Source organism: Orycteropus afer, unplaced genomic scaffold (genome assembly GCF_000298275.1).
Source record: "Orycteropus afer afer isolate SDZICR_OR568_19922 unplaced genomic scaffold, OryAfe1.0 scaffold00002, whole genome shotgun sequence".
Classification (NCBI taxonomy): domain Eukaryota; kingdom Metazoa; phylum Chordata; class Mammalia; order Tubulidentata; family Orycteropodidae; genus Orycteropus; species Orycteropus afer.
In genome coordinates, this window is record NW_006921589.1 from 34,932,256 (window position 1) to 34,953,267 (window position 21,012).

The window sequence follows — 21,012 nt, forward strand, 5'->3', positions numbered from 1 at the left end:
AAAAATTTTGATTATAAAAACAGTTTGAGTAAAATTTATCCTTGTATCTATTAGGTTCATTCTGTGGTGATGATTTTTAGCTTTGGCTGGATACTGATTTCCATTCTTGGCCATTTGTCTTATGACCAAAATGTGTATTCAGAGTACCTCTGCCATGAAGATAATCTTGGAATCTTTTCAGCACCTCTTGTATTGGCTATGTCTTCAGAGCTTCTTACTCTCTGGTTGGACTTCTGATTGGATTTGCCCAGCAGTGGGAGACACAGGCAAGCAGACAGAAGATGGGAGATGGGTAAAATTTGGTATATCTTCCTTTAGTTCACTTCCTTTAGACTTTTCCTGGGTTGGCTCAGGATTGACTGAATGTCACTCCTCCTCTCAAGTTGGTCTTCTCATCCCAGGCTCTAGAAACCTGTCCCTTTTCTTATCCCTTCTAGCCAGGGGTGGTGAAAGCTCACTGAAAGTAACCCTAGGAAATTGTTGTAGGAACAAGCTCCTTAAACCCTGTTGCCTAGAGCCAATGATCACAAGAGGTTGAAGTGGGAAAGCAAAAGAATTTATTGAGTATCAATACCCAAGGAGACAGAGAGATTCACTTCTCTAAAATGTCTGTCTCCCCAAGCAAAGGGATAAGCATGATTAGATAGAGAAATAGGGAGGGGGTTGAAGACCTCTAAGACTGTCAGGAAAGTCTTTGTTCTTCTTTTCCCTGGTTACTCCAGACTCGATGTCCCTCTTCCCAGGCTCATCTTGTTTCGTAGACTACAGTCCTTAGCTGAAACCAGTCATGGGAGAGGGTAATACTTAAGAAGAATGTATAATTGAAAATAACAAACCTGAAGAAATCAACATCTGTGAAAAGGTCTGTTCACTTAAAAGAAAACAAAAGAGAGGGAAAAACAGCAAGTTAGTCACCATGATTAATGTCTTTAATCATGCCTGCTAGTTTGTTAAAGTTCTATGATTTTCAGCAATTGGCCTTCTACTTCCCCTTCAGCCTTCCACAACACCACTGATTTTCAAGTTGCTGTTGTTGCATTGTTGGGTGCCATCAAATAAATTTCATCTCATGAAATTTGATGAAGTGTCCCCATGTGACAGAGTAGACTTTTCCAGGCTGTAATCTGTATGGGGGTACATCACCAGGCCTTTCTCCCATAGAGGTACTGGGTGAGTTTGAACCACCAACTTTTAGTTAGTAGCTGTGTACTTAACTTTGTCCCACCAGAGGTCCTTTGGGGTGGTTTCCCATACACGCTTTAAAAATTGTCCCTTAAAAATCCTCCTGGATTGTCATGGTTTAATCTTTGCCATCTATTTCCTGCTTAGAACCCTGATACAGACCAGTTGGTAAACTTTACTTCCAGTATTATGAAACAGCATAACCCTGTACAACAAAGACCTGTAATGGAATGCAGATCCCCAATAACCCAATACCAAAGTGTATCAGAAGCACCAAAGACTGCCCAGAGAAAAATTATATTAAAAAATTCTACAACTGATTTTCAAGTTGCTATTAATAATTGTTTTTCTCATAAAGAAAAAAAAAAGGCAAATTATGCAAAAAAGTCATTTCATTTCTTAGTGCCTTCCCTGCCCTCACCTCTCTCATAAGACCTTCTGTCATTACACATATGGACCTATACTTAACACTCAGCAGAGTCTCATCCTTTAGCAAAGAGTTGTAAAAGACTTTCTTGGTTCTGATATTAAAAAACTTCAAGTGTGAATTTAGGTTGCCACTTGACCGTACTCCCTGTATTCCTTTTATTTTTAGTAATGTGCCCATACCTCATTCAGTCTGGCTGCATTTTGGCACTTTGGATCCAAAGCTGTCATCAGAAGGCTGTACCCAATTTAAACCTACTGTGGCTGTTTTCTTTTAAAATCCCTCATTAATATCTATTTCTTAATGTGACACCTACTGTTAACATGTGGGGATTATTTTGATATGACTTCCAAAATCCATCCTTTGAAACAACTCTTTTCCTGGGAAAACTTCCCAGATTTAAAAAAAAAAAAAAATCAATGTATTTATCATCTGTGGCACTCTATAGAGCATGGTTGCTTGAATAATTTCTTTTAGAAGTATCAACACAAGGCTGTCCCTATGAAGCAGAGGTGAAAGATGTCCCAAATGTCCAACTTTTCCAACCTGCTGTACCACTCCATCACCTCTGACAACTCCTCCCCCTTTCTCTCTTTTCTTAGGGTTCCATATTTCACTGCAACGTCTCACAGAACTCATGAATCACCAAGGAAATGACCCATGTGGCTGAGAAGGCTGGCAAGTCCCAAATCAATGAGTCAGGTATCAGTATGGCAGATTCTTCTCACTTATATGGTGGCAGGGACCAATGTACCCACTGGCAAGGCAGCCAGCTGGCTGCTGTCTCAAGTCCCAGAAACTAGGGGTCAGATGATGAATCAGGTGCGGGATCGAGAGCGAGAGAGAGAACATTGCCAGATCATTCATATATATTGCATGTAGACCACACCCTCAAGGAAATTAAGGGTGGTGACTTGAGTTCACATCCTCTAGTAAGGCAGTGATTCAAGGTACATCCCGCCATAATCCTGCCTCATTAATATAATAGTCAACTCACTCCAAAATGGGACCACAGCATAAAGGATAGGATTTACAGTATATCACAAAATGGAAAACTGTGGCTAGAAGAGCCATATTAAGTAATTCACTGCACTGCACTGGTGCTTGCCGCTCATTTTATTGTATGATCATTAGCTCTTCATATGGAGCAGGGTTTGATCCATATGAAGATGAGAATATTTGGGGAATAGGGGTGGGGAAGAGAATGTTATTGGGAATTTCCTTTGATAACTCAGGGTCGTAGAATACTGGGCCTTCAGGGGCCTTAGCAATAATCTAACTTAAAAGCCTCCTTAGGTAAAGAGACCAAGTGAGACCAGAGTGTTGCTGAAGGCTACACAGCTAGTTATTGGAAGAATTAGAACCAGAACCCAGGCCTCAAGATTGTTGGACTCTTCTACTTCATCCTTTTTCTCTTTGTACTTCATCATTCATTCCTTTAAAGAAAAACTATATATATATATATATATATATAACAAATCCGTGAGTGGGACATATTCTGAGAACAAAAGAGGTATTATGACAACATTGGAACATTTTATTATAGAAATAAAGAGTACTTTTCTGTTAAAAAAAATCCGTCTTTTAAAAATGTCTCCTACTTCCTATATTCCCCAATTCTGTACTCCTCTTTATAGCAAAAATTGACAAACTGTCTAAATCCCCTTCCCCTTCTCTTCCCATTTCACTGAAAAAAATGCTCTGGCTAGGTTACCAATTATCTCCATTTCGCCTCATCTGTTCATCAATGCTCATTCTTCATTTTACTTCACCTCTTAGCAGTATCTGATCACCCCAGCCCTCTGGAAACAGCTTCCTCACTTGGCTTGCCAGATACCATGTTCTCCTACTTCACCAGATATTCCTTCTCTGTCTGCTTCGTACATTTTCTGCTGCCTTCCCAATCTCCAAATATTAGACTATCCTATGGCTGAATCCTTTGCTCTCTTCTCTATGCACATTCTCTGCTAGTACAGGTAGAAAGAATAGTATTTAAAAAGCAAATGGAGGAGTTTGCTCTTGACTGGAGCCATCACTCAGAACCCACACAGCTGCCCTAGAGGCTGAAAGGAGCATTCTCTCCACAATGTAATCAATTCGGGAGAACACTTGGCAGCATTTGACTTCTAGATTTATAGCTCCAGGCTAGGGATCTGGTCCCTTTCTACTTCCCCCTCAATCACTCACTCCAGCTATATTGGATTTCTTGCTTGTTCTCACATTAAGGCCCTCACACCTGCTGTTCCTTCTACTGTGGATGCTTTTGTGTAACTCCCAACTTCACTTTGTTTCACTTTTTCCTTAAGTGTCACCACCTCAGAAAGCCCTTCCCGGAAAACTGTTCCCTGTTTTATATTTCTTTACAGTACTTTTCACTCTTTGCCATTATATCATATACTTTTTAGGCATTCGGTTCAACCCACCAGCCACTCCTTGGAAGGAAGTTTGGGCAATCTACTTCTGTAATAATAATACTGCCTTAGAAACCCAAGTAGGGGTTGCTATGAGTCAAGTCCAGCTCCACGGCAGTGAGTTTGGTTTATTATTATTATTATTTATGCATTGGTTTATTGTAAACTCTATCAGGACACAGGCTTATTTATCCCTCTATTCCTGGAACCCAGAATCACACTGAACCATAGAAGGAGCTCAATAAATATTTGTTGAGTGAAAGAACAAGAAGAAGTTTGCATTGACCTGCTAATGTCCATTTACCAAAAATGAAAATAATCATTTGGGAAAATATTTATTGAGTTTACAGGGGTTTTCATTCTGATACTTTTTTATTTCCTGGGGGAATAGTTTAGAATAAAATTGAATTATTCCTAGCAAGGTAGCAAGAATTACATAAGGAGAAGAAGGCCTGACAGGGTCTCCTGTTCCTCACTAATGTTGCCATGTCATGGCTCAAATTTTGGTTTAAGAGTTCAGTGGAAATATTTTAGTCTAATTAAAATATGGCCCCAAAGATATCTGTCCAGTAGTTCACAATCGTATCAATAGATCCTTGATAGTTCTTTAAGTTTGGTTCTATGTAGCAACAATGAAACCTTACATTTGTAAGTGTCTGCACATTACTGAGTACTTACACATCTGTTCACCTACTTTTTTTTTTTTTACTTAACTATCTGAGACAGACAGAATAGGTTACTACATTTTACAGATGGTTAATAAGTAGTGGAACCATGTCTAGATGCTATCTTCTTCAAACCAGTTTTACTATGGTTTTTATTACTTACTTTAATCTGGACATTTGTAAAATTACAGATTTCCTAAAATGAAGATCATGAAGTCTCCTTACAACACTTTCTCAAGGATGTAAGATTTGCTTCTTAATAAACTTATCCCATTATAGATGCTCAAGCAGTAAGAAAAGCATTAGCTACGGAGTAAAAATATATGCTATTGCTTCACTACACCATTTCCAAGTAGGTTAATACTGATACCTGTAGAAACCTAATGTGGGTTTTACTGTTGTTTTTTTTTTTTTTTTAATTTACTTTATTTATTGTAAGAATTCATAAATTGAGAAGTATTAATTTGAGGAGCACAATGCCTTCAAAAAGAAGTCTACCTTCCTATATCACAATCTTTGGCAGATTAATGCACACAAACTCAAGCCACTTTACCATCTGTTGTGAATGAAGGCTACTTCATTTTCACATTCTTATGCTTGAAGCTATTGAATGATGCAGGAAACATCAAGAGAAGATGGCAGGAATACACAGAGTCACTGTACCAAAAAGAACTGATCGATCTTCATCCATTTCAAGAAGTGGCATATGATCTAGAACCAATGGTAATGAAGGAAGAAGTCAAAGCTGCAATGAAAGAACTGGCGAAGAACAAGGCTCCGGGAATTGATGGCATACCAATTGAGATATTTCAACAGACAGATGCCCCATTGGAGGCACTCACTCAGTTATGCCAAGAGATTTGGAGGACAGCTACCTGGCCAATTGATTGGAAGAGATCCATATCTGTGCCCATTCCAAAGAAAGGTGATCCCACAGAATGTAGAAATTATAGAACAATATCATTAATATCACACGCAAGTAAGATGTTACTGAAGATAATTCAGAAACGTTTGCAGCAGTATATTGATAGAGAACTTCCAGAGGTTCAAGCCGGATTCAGAAGAGGACGTGGAACAAGGGATATCATAGCTGTTGTCAGATGGATCTTGGCTCAAGGCAGGGAATACCAGAAAGATGTTTACTTGTGTTTTATTGACTATGCAAAGGCATTTGATTGTGTGGATCATGACAAATTATGGATAACATTGAGAAGAATGGGAATTCCCGAGCACTTGATTGTACTCATGAAGAATCTGTACCTTGACCAGGAGGCTGTCGTTCGAACAGAACAAGGGGACACTACATGGTTTAAAATCAAGAAGGGAGTGCGTCAGGGTTGTATTCTGTCTCCACACTTATTCAATCTATATGCTGAGCAAATAATCCGAGAAGCTGGACTATATGAAGAAAAACGTGGTATCAGGATTGGAGGAAGAATCATTAACAACCTGAGATATGCAGACGATACAACTTTGCTTGCTGAAAGTGAGGATGACTTAAGGCACCTACTGATGAAGGTTGAAGAATACAGTCTGCAGTATGGATTACATCTCAACATAAAGAAAACAAAAATCCTCACAACTGGACCAATGAGCAGCATCACAATAAATGGAGAGAAGATTGAGGTTGTCAAGGAATTCACGTTGCTTGGTTCTACAATCGATGCCAACGGAAGCAGCAGTCAGGACATTAGACGACGTGTAGCAGTGGGAAAGTCAACTGCGAAGGAACTGTTTCAAGTGCTGAGGAGCAAGGATATCTCCTTGAGGACTAAGGTGTGCCTGACACAAGCCATGATATTTCCAATCGCCTGGTATGCATGTGAGAGCTGGACAATGAATAAGGAAGACCGAAGAAGAGTTGATGCTTTTGAGTAGTGGTGCTGGCGAAGAATGCTGAAAGTACCATGGACTGCTAAAAGAACTAACAGATCTGTCCTGGAGGAAGTGCAGCCAGAATGCTTCTTGGAAGCAAGAATGGCCAGACTTCGTCTCACCTATTTTGGTCATGTTGTAAGGAGGGACCATTCCCTGGAGAAGGATGTCATGCTTGGTAGGGTGGAGGGTCGACGAAAGAGGGGGAGGCCTTCAAGGAGATGGATTGATACGGTGGCTGCGATGATGGGCTCAAGTATAGCAGGGATTGCGGGGCTGGTGGGGGATCGGGCAGGGTTTCGTTCTGCTGTGCATGGGGTCGCTATGAGTCAGAAACGATTCGACGGCACTTAACAACAACAACAACAACAATGCTTGACGCTCTAGTGGCATAGTGGGTAAGGAATTTGGATGCTGGTAGTTCAAATCCACCAGCTGCTCTGTGGGAGGAAGATGAAGCAATCTACTCCCATAAAGATATACAGCCTTGGAAACCCAATGGGGTCGCTGTGAGTCAGAATCAAATCCACTGCTGTGGGCTTTTGTACGCTTGAAATGGACAGTACCTTATCTGGTATCTGGATACCAGAGAAACAGCACAGTAAAAACCCCTGCCCCCAACACACTGGACTTCTATCAAAGAAAGCATTCTACTGTTTCCTTAAACAACCTAATGAAAGCAACAGTTTGGTTCCAACCATGAAAGCAAAAACCTTCAGCTACTGAGGAGAATTTCCTTTAGTCAACAGCTGCCATCTTGTTTATAAGGAAAGCACAGCCCTTTTCTTTGCTGTGTATACAAGCTCTGCAGAGCTGTTTGTTTGGTTTTTAACAAAGACAATACAAAAATAAATTAGGCCTCGATTTGGTTTAAGTAAGCAATCTTTGGAACCACAGCTGTATTACTAACTGATCCATAACTACTCTGCATTTATGAGGTACATAGTTTGTTCTCTCGCTTGCCACACAATAGGCCATGCAAGTTAAAGAGCTCCAAGTTTCAAGGACTAGAGTTTTTGGGTGCCTGCCAGGACTGATCTGTTTAGCAAACAAGCTGGAGGGTGCTTATTAGTAGGTTGTGGCTTGCAGACCATGAAGCCCCTGGGGCCAGATGCACTGATCAAATGGTGGCTCTATATACCAGTGAGGCCATTGGATGAAAAGGAGAGCAGCACCACATTACTAAACATGCTTCTCACAGGCCTTAATTACGCCACTGAAAATGACTTCTTTTGTAACTCTTTCTGTTGGTCCAGAAAACACTCCATTAAAGATTAACATAAGAACTATTTTTCAAATTAAAATATAGACAATTCTGATGAGTTGCATCTATATTATTCCTATTACAAGGGGAAAAAGAACCCTGGTTATATTGGGAAAATGAAGAGTCATATTTCTAGTGGAACAAAACACATCTTATTTTCTCCAGTTAGATTTCTTAAAAATAAAAAAAATTTGCTAGTCTCTTATGCCCCCTGCTTAGATTTTTGTTTCTGTTGAGTGACTCAAGGTGGCTTGAGGCTTTAAAATTAATGCCTGCTAGAGGATCATTGAGGCCTTGAAAGCATGAAGACAGTCTGACCTATCATACATTGAAAAAAAAAGAAGAATTTCATCTTTTGACATTCTTGGTCTGACAAATTTTCTTCTGCTGCCTTCACTAGTTTGTTCTACATTTTATGGCAATAGTATAGAATATAGCTTAGGAGTATTGCTGTATTTTAATATAGGCTATTGCAAGGTCGATATGCATGATTTAAGAAATCTTAGAGTCAGCCCAGCATGTTATTTTAAGAATCCTATCAACTAAAATCATTTGTGTCTCTTGTTCTACTGTTGATTTATCATTTTTCTCATTTAAAGTTGGAAGGCAATTGCCCATTAAATAACCAGCCTCATAAAGTTATGTACATGCACGGGCTAACAGAGGAAAACCTGGAGAGCACACAGAGCTGTATTTGCTCAAATGTTAATGAGTGACCCTAAATATGATTTGAATTCATGGAAGAGTCACCTATATTGTAATGCTATGCTAAAAGTACAGCATGCAGCTGTTTTATAAATGTTAATGATATTTCAATCCCAAATTTGAGGAACTCTGGTAAAGGGACCAGCCTAAACACAATTTTAATTTCAAGTTTCATGGTTTTCTTGGATTTAGTTTACCATTTTAAATATTGGTGTGGAAAAAATGATTTTAAATTATACAGGAGGAAAGTATTTACATGGAAAAGTACAATCCCCCAGATTTTAGCTATCATACCCATTGTAATTGTTCAGCACTGATACAATTGGTTGTATTGACCCTTTACCAAAACATTTGGCCAGAAATGAATGCATCATAAGACATTCCACATTTACCTTCTTTTATTTAGACCTCAAAACCATCTGACTCACAGAAATGAAACTGTTCTTGCTATTTTATCGTGACTTTCAAACTGTATTTGGATATGTAAGTTCTTTTAGTATTTTAAAAAGCTTATCTGATAAAATTTAGCTGTTTTGAAAGATGCTTGTATAGTTTAGACATACAGATTTCATTAGGTCCAACAGTCCAGAGTATGGCATAAATTAGACAAAGCTGTTGTTGTTAGTTGCTGTCTAGTTAATTCCCACTCACGATGACCCCATGTGTGCAGAATGTGACAAGTCTGCTTCATAAAATTTTCAAGGCTGTGAGCTTTCAGAAGCAGGTCCGTCAGGCCTGTCTTCCGAGGTACCTCTGGGTGTGTTCCAACCACCAACCTTTCAACTAATAGTTGAGCACTTAATCATTTGTGCCACCAATTGCCTCAGTCAAACCCATTGCTATTGAGTCCACTCTGACTCATAGTGGACATAGCAGAGCTGCTCCATAGGGTTTCTAAGGCTGCATTCTTCATGGAAGCAGACTTGTCACATCTTTCTCACCTGGAGCAGCTGGTGCGTTCAAACCACTAACCTTTTGATTAGCAGCCAAGCACTTAACCACTGCACCAGCAGGACTCCTTACCAACTGCATAACCGAAAATCAAACCCACTGCCATTGAGTCAAGTCTGACTCTTAGTGACCCTATAGGACAGAGTAGAACTGCCCCATAGAGTTTCCAAGGCTATAAATCTTTACAGAAGCACACTGCCTCATCTTTCTTCCACAGAGTAGCTCATGGGTTTGAACCTCCAACATTTTGGTTAGCAGCCAAATACGTAACCACTGTGCAACCAGACCTACTTGCCAATTGCAATCAGAGCAGAAACTCCCCCTTTAGATTTCAGTGATTTCTTTCAATCCAGTGCCTATTTTTTGTATCTCTACAATGTTTTTGCTTCAGTGGTTGATTCACAGTAGACAAAGGCCTGGTGCCTGCTTCCTCAGAGCTTACACTGTTGTAGGGAAGCCAGAAAAGTCAGTATTTAACTGCAGTATTTAATATTGTGCCTGCCAACATAGAGATACTTGAAAGTAGCCCACAGGAGGTAGTGACTGACTCAGAGAAGTGGGCAGGTGAGGGCAGAAAAAGGTTCTCAGAGGAGAACTTCTCTGAGGTGGGTTTTGCCATTCACAAAAAAGCGAGGCTGTTCCAGGTAGAAGGTTCAGCTCATACAGAGTCACAGCAGGTGAAACAGGAAACACGTCTGAGAGTGCTGGTGAGCAGAGTGGGTGAAAATGAGGATGTAGAGCTCAGGAAGGAGAGAAGATGTAAGGGTGCTTGGATGCCGTGCGAAGGACTTTGGAATCTGAGGTAATGGAGATCCCTTGAAGGGATTACATACTCGAATTTATATGCATATATTTCAATAATGTTTGAATTTTTAATACTCATCTGTCAGTTCATTGTACTGTGGTGACTTGCATGTTGTGAGGCTGCAGACTATGCCACTAGTATTTCAAACATCAGCAGGGTCACCCATGGTGGACAGGTTTCATTGGAGCTTCCAGATTAAGACAGATGGGGAAGAAGAAAGGGGCCATCCACTTCTCAAAGAATTGGCCAGTGAAAAATCTTATGGATAGCAGTGGATATTTTTGTACTATGAAATAAAACACACTGGATGCATATAAATGGAAACTTCAAAATATTTATAATTCAACAATTCAGAGATAACTCCTGTTACTCTCAGATCACTTTTCTATGTCTATATGATGTGTGTATGTAATTATCTATGTGCACATATAAAATAATTCCCTCTATCTGGGATAAGTAAGTACAGAGGATTGGGACTTACCTTGAGAATAGGTATAAAGGAAAACTGTCAGGATTCTGTTGTTAGAAATGTCACAAATAGCTTACCATGAGGTCATGTTGTTTGTGTCAGAGAGGGTCTCTGAACCATTGCTGGGTTTCTGTATCTGCCTCAGGGACTTTTTCCTGAAGGGAAAGTGACTCATGGAGCTGTTTATGTTGTTTGCCACTAATGCTCTAGTTTTTCTACTTTTTCACTTATGCAAATTCACTAAGTCAGTAATTCATAGTTGTCTCAATCAATACTTTGGATTTTCATTGCAAGGAGTAACTCAAAAAGTTTTCCCATACAAATCTTCAAGTTAAAATTATTGCTTTAGAAAAATCACACCAAGTTGACCCTGGGCTTTAGGCACATTAGTGTTCCAATTCAAGAAACTAAAAAATTTACAGTTCCAGTTACGAGAGAATTTGATCACTTGCCTTAGAAACCATGCTTGAGCCAACTGGGAGCATGTTTTCATCTTTTGAATTAAAGAATAGAGTTTTTCTAAGCCTAACTTATAATATTGTTTCTTAGTAGAAATGTTTAGTCTTTCATATTTGTTATATGTGTGTAGTTGGTTTTGATTTTAGCATCTTAAGGAAGAGAATGTAAAAAGTTACACAGAATAGTTACAATCATTACCTAGACTTCAACAGAACACTTTGAATTTTACTTATCATTACATAGAAACAAATTTAAGTAACTGCAGTTTGAAGCATTTTATTACACATTAATTGGAATTGTTTTGTGTAGGAGGATCTTTGCCTCAAAAGGAATAAGCTCTTAAAGATGATCAATTGTATTCAATATTATATATTATGGGCGGTGGTGGTTCAGTGGTAGAGTGTCACCTTCTATATGGAAGATCAGGGTTCCATTCCTAGCCAGTGTACCTCAGATGCAGCCACCATCCATCAGGGGAGGCTTATGTGTTGCTATGATTTGGACATGTGGTGGTGGAGCTTCCAGACTAAGACAGACTAGGAAGAAAGGGCTGGAGATACTTCCAAAAAATCAGCTAATGAAACCCTGTGGATCACAATAGTCTGATCTCATTATGCATGAGATGACCATGAGTCAGAAGCCAACTTGATGGCAGCTAGCAACAACATGTGTGTGTTTGTGTGTGTGTGTATTTCAAAATTGTTTCATAATATACATACTGTTTAATAACCTGCTTTTTCATTTAGTATATTTTGATCATTTCCTTATATCAGTTTTCAATTGTCTTCTACACAGAATGAATTTTTAAAACTTTTTATTGTGTTTTGGGTGAAAGTTTACATAGCAGATTAGTTCTCCATTCAACAATTTACACACGTTTTGTTTTGTGACATTGATTGCAATCCCCACACAAAATGACTTTTAATGGTTACATAGTCTTCCATTATACACAAATACTCCACCTGAGAACAAAGTGTTAAACATAAATATTACTTCCATGTGCTTTTCTATCATAAACAATGCTTAATTAGACATAATTGTGCATATACATCTTCGTTGTAATCAATTTCTTAAGATATATTCCCAGAAGTTTAATTGCTGGTTGAAAGAGTATGAAAAATTCAATGACTTTGATATAGATTGCCAAACTACCCTCAAGAAAACATGAGAATTATACTAGAAAGGGATGAGATTATAGGTCAGGAGACCAGTGGAGGATTATCTCTGTCGATTAATGAACAATGGTTAGTGACTTATTGAATATGGTCCATCAAAAAGAGGAAAGCATCTGAGATGACTCCCAGCTTCCTGTCCTGGGTGATGGGACCCAAGGATATACATGAAAAAGAGCACACAGGAGGACGGAGAATACTCCATCCCTTTAAAGCTCTTCATGATGTACTCCTAAGTTGTATTTAGGGCTGAGTACACTGTCTGGTTCTCATTTCCTTGTATCACCCACTTTTTACCTTCTTTTGATCCAAATACCTTGGCTCAAACCATCCACCCAAAAATCTCCTTTTTAGTAAGGTTAACTAAATAAAAATGACCCCACTTTGCTCAAGTAGAAACATTTACTCAGTAGTTGTGTCTGTTTGTTTCATGCAGTGCTCTTTACATGGTGCTTCTAGAGGGCAAGAAGGCAGCTACAAAAGAATAGAGGTTGTCGATGACAAGTGAAGGTAGAACTTTAATGATGTTGCTTCCATGTAGGTCACCTACGTGTGTACCTTTTTTGATATTCCATGGAATTTTAGAGCTAGAAAAGGTCTTGTCAAACTATCCACAGTTCATGGAAGAAAAACTGAGCCCCTGAATGTCTGAAATGGTGATCTCAGAGTGCCACCAAACCAAAACCCCACTGCCATTGAGTTGATATAGACTCATAGTAACCCTTTAGGACAGAGTAGAACTGCCCCTATAGGGTTTCCACAGCTGTAAATCTTTACAGATGAGTACTGCCTCATCTTTCTCCTCGAACCACCTGGTGGGTTCAAACCATTGACCTTTTGGTTAGCAGCCAAATACTTCAGAGCTCCTTCTGGGATACTTATTAGTACTTAATGAGCAGAGTTAATATACTCTTCCAGGACCTGTCCAATTCTTGTTTTTCTATATCATTCACCGTGAAGGCAGAACATCTATCCCTGGACCATATATATTTAGCCATTTGGACCACTCCAGTGATGACTTTGCATTTACCTCTCCCCTTCCATCTCCAAGGAACACAAACTTTCAGTTTTAGAGCACAACCAATGGCCACTGAGAACAGAATGACTGGATTGATCACAGCTTTATTCATGGCCTCTGCCAACCCTGCCATGACTAATTTTGATATATAGAGAAATAGCACTTGATGTGTTCTACAAGTAAGGAATAGAATGAGAGTTTTTATTTCCTTTGTTAACATAGATAACCATCTGTATGTTGTAAATATAAATTCTTATGTTTAAACAGTTTGCTTTATATTAAGTTCTGCCTTTGACCTAGACTTCCCAAAGTAATAAGACCTTGAGCTTTTTCTGCTAGATGAATAAAATCTTCCTTGGACAAAATTAAGAACAATGTCACGTTCTATAAGATTTTAGAAAAAGAAGAAAAAGCCCAACTACAGAAAATGATTAAAAGGCAGCACACTTTTAAAGATAAAAAGTTCATAATTAGCATGGAAGTGCTATAATTTAAAAATGGAGAGTTTGTGAAACTATAGGAAAGCAGGATAAACCTCAGCTACAAAATAACACTGGAGCGGGCAGTGTTTTGCTCTGTTGTACACAGGGAAGCTCTGGTAGCATAGTGGCTAAAGCACTTGACTGCTAACCAGAAGGCTGGCGGTTCAAACCCACCAGCCACTCCTCGGAAGGAAGGTTGGGCAATCCTACTTCCATAGTGATACTGCCTCGGAAACCCAAGGAGGGGTCGCTATGAGTCGGGGTCCACTCGACGGCACATAACAACAACAACACCACCACACAGGGTCGCTATGCGTCAGAGCTGACTCCATGGCACCTAACAACAACAAAACAACACAATAACATGTTACAGATTGAAAAATATCAATAACCCAAAGTGAACCAATTATAACACATTTTCCCTAATGCACAGGTCTAAAACCCAAAAGTAAGTCCACTGATTTGGAGGAAATAAGTGAGATCCTTAATATTAACTACCAAACCTTGACCATATATTATTCTCCAAATTTAGAAATTAAAATTTCTCTTTCATTAGAGTTACTGAGTTCATTATTTTAAAGTTTTAATAACATAGGAACATTATACAGGATTCTTCAGTGAAGTCTGTCATCTATGTGATATCCATGTATCACTTATATAATTGTTATTACTCAGACAAATATGTTTTTCATGGTCATCTGGGATTTATTTGGAATATTATAACTCCTGTTTTAATTTAGAGTTAGGTTTGTTTCAGTATTATTTCACTTCTGTATATCAAAAGCATACCTTGCAGCTTGACAAGTAATAAATTGATATTGTCACAGAACTGTCAATCATTTCAAAATATATTCTTCTAATCAGCTGGCATGAATGTGATACAATGTAGATAGCTTACCAAATGTCTGTTTGAATTCTCTCATTTGGAGAGCATTAACAGCCTATGGAATGAAGAAACACAATCTCAACCTAAAGTAATGGAATTTTTTTTATCTAAAATACAGGAGTTTTTTTGTAAGAAGCTTGGGTGATGAAATGCTTCACTGTGTGGTGTCTGGGAGCACGTTTAAAATTGGGAGCACTGAGTTCCAAAGTCTAACTGCACTCCAGGAAATAATTGAAACTGTGCAGTGGTATGAGTCTCATTTTATTCATAGTGCATGACAAAGAAAAATAAATTTGACCAGTAGAGGTTTCCTTTTAGAAAGCCAATTGATTTTTAGAGCCACAGTCATATCACTGTTCACATTCATGACGACCAGTGGAGATAGCCCACCAGCTTCACTCTGAGGTCTGCAGTGAGTTTAGGATATTGCCACAGTTACATGCCCTTCCCTGTTTTTCAGGCATTAACTGAAAATTCCCCATTTTACTAAGTAAAATGTAGAATATAAATTCCATAGCTATCCATTCTCCAAACTAAGACTTCAGGTCTGATCTTTCTCATTTGTAAAGTGGATGAGAGCCTAGGGACTTCCCATGAACATTTTAGGTCAAAGAGAGCCTGTGATGGCTTCAATTTAATTGACCTTTCATGTGTTAGCTCTCTTTTCTCTGAACTTCGACTACATCATATTCTAATATATTAGAAATTGAAAGTTGTATTTCTTATCACTCTTGTGTTTTCGATGTTGTGTTCTGCAACGAGTTTATTAAAAGCGCTTGGGGACAGAAATTGGTTTCTGTATTCCCATAACATTGGATTGGGAATATAATGTTTTAAAAATTCTTATTAATGGAAGTATTTGAATTGATTGCAACTTGTCTGGACTATGTAGGGAGCTTCTTTAAATTGCCCCATATATGTGCATGTATAAGAACATTGCAGATACAGGAAGACTCTGACTCTAATCAGTCACACAATAAGAATGAACAAACTCTAAATTCTGTAAGGCTCTTGGCTCAACATTAGGCTCTATGGCCATTTAACTACACATTGTCTTTCTAATGGTTCAACATTAGAAAGACAATGTGTAGTTAAATGGCCATAGAGAACAGATAGATGACCTGAGGTTAAGACAGAAGATGATGATGTTGTTAATGATGATGATGTCAGGGAGGTACAGGAGGAGAGCTTAGGTAACTCTTGAGCTAGTAGAGTATGTAGATTTTGTTGTCAGTTTCTGTCAAGTTGGCTCTGAACCATTGTCCAGTCCTGCTCCATCCTCACAGTTGTTGGTATGTTTGATCCCATTGCTCCAGCTATTATGACAGTCCTTTTCCTAGAGGGTTTCTCTTGTTTTTGCTGACCCTCTACTTTACCAAACATTTTTCTAGCAATTGGTCTTTCATGATGATGTGTCCAAAGTAACAAAGATGATGTCTCACCATCCTTGCTTCTAAGAAGCATTCTAACTATACTTTCTCCAAGACAATTTGTTCATTCTTCTGTCAGACCACAGTATATATAATAGTCTTCATCAACACCACTATATAAAGAGACTGTTATCCAGTTTAAGGGTCTATTTCCAGGCTCCGTCACCCAAATCATATTCTTGCCAAAAGCACAAGAATGGTGGTCAATATATGTTGGATAGCTCTGGTAGCGTTGGATAGCTCTGGAAGCCTAAGTCACTTGACTGCTAATCAGAAGGCTGGTGGTTCAAACCCACCAGCCACTCCTTGGAAGAAAGGTTGAGAAATCTACTTCTGTAGTGATACTGCCTTAGAAATCAAGGAGGGGTCGCTATGAGTCAGGTCCAACTCGATGGCACATAACAACAACATTTCCTCTGCCTCTTAGTCTATAAAGGAGATCTGGTGGTGCAGTGGTGTAGTGCCTAAGTCATTTGGCTGCTAACCAGAAGGCTGGCAGTTCAAACCCACCAGCCACTCCTCAGAAGGAAGATTGGGCAATCTACTTCTGGAGAGATACTGCCTCGGAAGCCCAAGGAGGGGTCGCTATGAGTCAGAAATGACTCAACAGCAGTGAGTTTGGTTTTTTGCGTTTATTAGTCTATAGGTTGGGTTTTCTTCTTATGTTAGTGGTTCCATTGTTGATTCATGAAGCTAATTATATTATATTCTGGAATAAAAGGTTTTACATTTGTAGGCTGCCATTTTGACTCCACATTGTTTCAAGCAAATCCAGATCAGCTTAGAGATAGGGAAAGTAGCATCGACATGGAGAAAACACCAACTCTACAGAGGAAATGCAAATCACAGTTGGTAAATTTTAATGACATGATAATCAGAAGATTACAGACAATGGGAAAAAGAAAACTACAGAAACCTTTGTATATCTGTGATGAAGCTTTAGTACAACCAGCTTGTACAGTTTAAATCTATTCCTAGGTAGGCCACCTGTCTTCTATACACACTTCGCAAAATAATATGCATTTCCTAAAATGTTGTTCTTTGCCAAATTATTAATTTAAAAAAAGTTTATCTGTCCTCATGCTTTAAAGTAAATGCACTTTAAAGATGACAGATGACTTTGATATAGTATAAGAAGCACCTTCCCTTCCACCTCCTCTCCCAGTTCTAGCCAAATAAATTGACTCCTAATCTGAGACTCAGTAAAAATGTCTTCATTCAAGATTGCAGATAATTAATTTAGGGAATTTTGAAATTTCCAGCATTAACTAAAAAGAGAAAAATAGAGCTGTGACCTGCTGAGTGTGGCATGAGGATTTATTTGTGTGCACCCCAAGTCTGGCGTGAGCCTGTGAGAATGTATGCCTTATCCCGATCAGGGCCTTCAGATTCCTTTTTTAAAATTAAACAGAATTCTGTCAAAAATGCTATTGATGTAATGCATATATGTATGCTTTGTTTATGGTTACATACTTGAAGTGACTTGGCAACATAACTGCTTTATTACAAGGAATGTTAAGGAATTTAATGTCATAGCTCTGGAAGGTAGGATAGGTATAGTGCCATCTATCTTCAGTAAAAATTTTTGCATCCCCCCCTCCTCAATTTATTAGGTAATAATACATAAAGAGCACAGAAGACGTTGAACATTGTTTCTTTCTAAAACTGGGCTCTGCTCACAGTAGAAAAAGTAACCATTGCTATGGTGTGAATCTAAGTTATAATGTTTGGATTCACAGTGGAAGAGTTTGGCATGGGAAATAATTACTCAAAATGTAAATACACTTTAAATTAAATTCTTTGGTAAGTAGCAACAATATCAGGGACAGTTATCCATCATCACCCTAATTACCTATCTTAGTTCTCTAGTGGGAACTCTGGTGGTGTAGTACCTAAGGCATTTGACAGCTAACCAGAAGGCTGGTGGTTCAAACCCACCAGCCACTCCTCAGAAGAAAGGTTGGCAATCTACTGTAGTGATATCACCTGTAGTGCTGCTATAATAGAAGTACCATGACAGCTTTAACAGAAATTTATTCTCTTACAGTTTAGGAGGTTAAAAGGCCAAATTTGGAGTGCCAGCTCTAGGGAAAGTCTAGGCTAAAAGTCTGAATTCAGAGTGCTGCCTCTAGGGGCTGAATGGAGGCTCCTTGACCTTGGTCTGCAGCTCTACCTTCCAGACCCACTGGAGCAAACTGGAGGCTTCACCTGACACACATAGCTGCAGGGCCTGACAAACTCCTTTTGAGCCCGGTAGAGTGGCCAAACTAACCAATCCCAACATCAGAATTCTATATGCCTGAGAGAAAATGAACTTCCCAGAAGACTGCTTCTTGCTGGTCCAGCAAAAATACACCAGGTGGATAACATTAACAATCAGCTATTCAGATGCTCACAATTTTGGAAGAAAATGCAAGAATGAAATGACAAAATAAATGAAAAATTAGAAATGATACAAAATCTACAGCTAGATATCCAGAAGATTAATACTAAATTTTCAGATATAGATAACACATTGAAAGAGCAAAGGAGTATAAATGAATCAATGGAAGACAGAATTAATGAGATTGACAATAAATACCTGAATATTTCTTTGGAAAGGGATCAATCAGAAAAAAAAAGATCAAAACAAAATGAAGAAAGTCTATGGTTCATGTGGGATATCATCAAAAGGAATAACCTCTGTGTATTTGGAATTCCAGAACAGGAAGAGAAAAAGAAAGCCACTGAGAAAATTGTCCAATATTTGTTGGAAGAGAACTTCCCTGATATGATGAAAGATGAGAATATATCCATTCAGAAAGTCCAACGAACCCCAAACAGGATAGACCCCAAAAGAAAATCACCAAAACATATCATCAATGAGGTCATTGATGATATGTCTTGTCACTGATGATGACATATCTTGGTGATTTTCTTTTGGGGTCTATCCTGTTTGGGGTCTGGTAGCATAGTGCCTAAGGCACTTGACTGCTAACCAGAGGCTGGTGGTTCAAACCCACCAGCCACGCCTCAGAAGGAAGGTTGGGCAATCTACTTCCGTAGTGAGACCACCTTGGAAACCTAAGAATGGGTCGGTATGAGTTGGGTCTGACTCCACAGCACATAACAACAACACAAAGGACAAGAATAAGCTCTGATTTCTCAGCAGAAACCACGCAAGTGAGAAGGCAATGGGACAATATATATAAAACCCTGAAAGAGAAAAATTTCCAACCAAGAATTTTAAACATGATGGTGAAATTAGATTTCCAGAGAAGCAGAAATTAAGGGAATTTGTTGAACATGCATATGAACAGTCAATGGTCTGTTCCACAATCAGCTCTTGGCCTGGTTTTGGCTGAAGATATCGAGCTTTTCACCACCTCTTGCCACAGATGTAGTCAATCTAATTCCTTTGTGTTCCATCTGGTGAAGTCCACGTGTAGAGCCACCATTTGTGTTGTTGAAAAAAGGTGTTTGCAATGAATAAGTCATTGGTCTTGCAAAATTCCACCTTGCGAGTTCCAGCATTATTCCTGTCACCAAGACCAAATTTTCCAACTATTGGTGATTCTTCTTTGTTTCCAAATTTTGTATTCCAGTCACCAGTGATAATTAACACATCCTGATTGCATGTTTGGTCAATTTCAGACTGCAGAAGTTGATAAAATTCTTCAATTTCCTCATCTTTGGCTTTGTTGGTTGGTGCATCAATTTGAATAATAGTCATATTAACGGGTCTTTGTTGTAGGCATATGGATATTATCCTATCACTGACAGCATTGTACTTCAGGACAGATCTTGAAACATCCTTTATGATGATGAATGCCACGCCATTCCTCTTCAAACTGTCATTTCCAGCATAGTAGATCACATGGTTGTCTGATTCAAAATGGCCCAAACCCATCCATTTCAGCTCACTAATGCTGAAGATATCAATCTTTATGCATTCCATTTCATTTTTGACAACTTCCAATTTTCCTAGATTCATACTTTGTACATTCCATGTTCCGATGATTAATGGATGTCTGCAGCTGTTGCTCCTCAATTTGAGTGGTGCCACATCAGCAAATAGAGGTCTCGAAAGCTTTACCTTATCCATATGAGTAAAGCTGGGTTTACTCTGATGATGCAGCTCTTTCCCAATCCTATTTTGAGAGCCTTCTAACCTAGCCGGACTATTCATAAAGTTGCATGGTAATGTATCAGATAGTGTTTCTTTGCTATTCATAAGGTTTTCCCTGGGAACTCTGGTAGCATAGTGGCTAAGACACTTGACTGCTAACCAGAAGGCAGCCACTCCTCAGAAGGAAGATGGGGCAATCTACTTCCGTAGTGATACTGCCTCGGAAACCCAAGGAGGGGTCGCTATGAGTCGGGTCCAACTCGACAGTACATAACAACAACAACAACAATAAGGTTTTCCCTGGCCAATTCTTTTCAGAAGTGGACAGCCTCTTCTTTCTTATTAATCTGTCTCAGTCTGTAAGCTGGGCTGATACCTGTGCACCATGTGTACCCCACTGGGTTTGAAACACCAGTGGCTCAGCCTCAAAACTCATATCAGCATGTCACCACGGTAGGACAAACCAACAGATAACTTTGTCTCCCTGTTGGAAACCTCTCATACCACCCTTACCTGGGTCCCTACGGCTGACTCCTCCTTTGTTCCTGGGCCTTTTCCTCCCCTTTCTCCCACTCTCCTGCTCTCTCAGGGTTGCATCCTTTCCCCATAGTTATTCAATCTATATGCTGAGCAAATAATCCAAGAAGCTGGACTATATGAAGAAAAACGTGGTATCAGGATTGGAGGAAGAATCATTAACAAC